Consider the following 773-nt stretch of genomic DNA (forward strand, 5'->3'; position numbering starts at 1 on the left):
ACATATATATATATATACATATATACGACGGGCTTCTTTCAGTTTCCGTCTACCAAATCCACTCACAAGGCTTTGGTCGGCCCGAGGCTATAGTAGAAGACACTTGCCCAAGGTGCCACGCAGTGGGACGGAACCCAGAACCATGTGGTTGGTAAGCAAGCTACTTACCACACAGCCACTCCTGCGCCTATATATATATATATATATATATATATAAACATAATATATATATATGTGTGTGTGTGAGTATGTATGCACACACACTCATATACGAGTGTATGTTTTGTTTGGGTGTTTATCTCATATAACTTCATGTTTATGGATTTGACGAAGAGAGAAAGAGAGAGACAGAATAATGAGGGAGAAAGAGCAGAGATTAGTAGAGGAGTGACAAAGGGAGAGGTTAGGTACAGAGAGAGAAATAGTGAGAGAGAGGAGAAATACGGTAAAAATAGGAAGAGAAATAAAGATATGCTAAAATAAATAAGTATGGAGAAAGTGAGATTAGGAAAATGGAAGGTAGAAGGGTGGAACCTGTGAAAAATGTGCTCATCGAAGTACGTTAAGACTAACTACTAGCATGTTTGTGTGTGTGTAATAAAACAGTGAGTAGGACAATTTATGGGTATTATTTATTCACCATTACACATGTTTCATTTGCGAGTAGGAATTACACATTTACGTAATAAATATACATGTAAGAAGTCTCGTATTAGAATTCTTCGGAATTATTCAATTGGGATTTTACCCTAGCTACCTAAATAATATATATA

The sequence above is a fragment of the Octopus bimaculoides genome, chromosome 11 (genome assembly GCF_001194135.2).
Source record: "Octopus bimaculoides isolate UCB-OBI-ISO-001 chromosome 11, ASM119413v2, whole genome shotgun sequence".
Taxonomy (NCBI): Eukaryota; Metazoa; Mollusca; class Cephalopoda; order Octopoda; family Octopodidae; genus Octopus; species Octopus bimaculoides.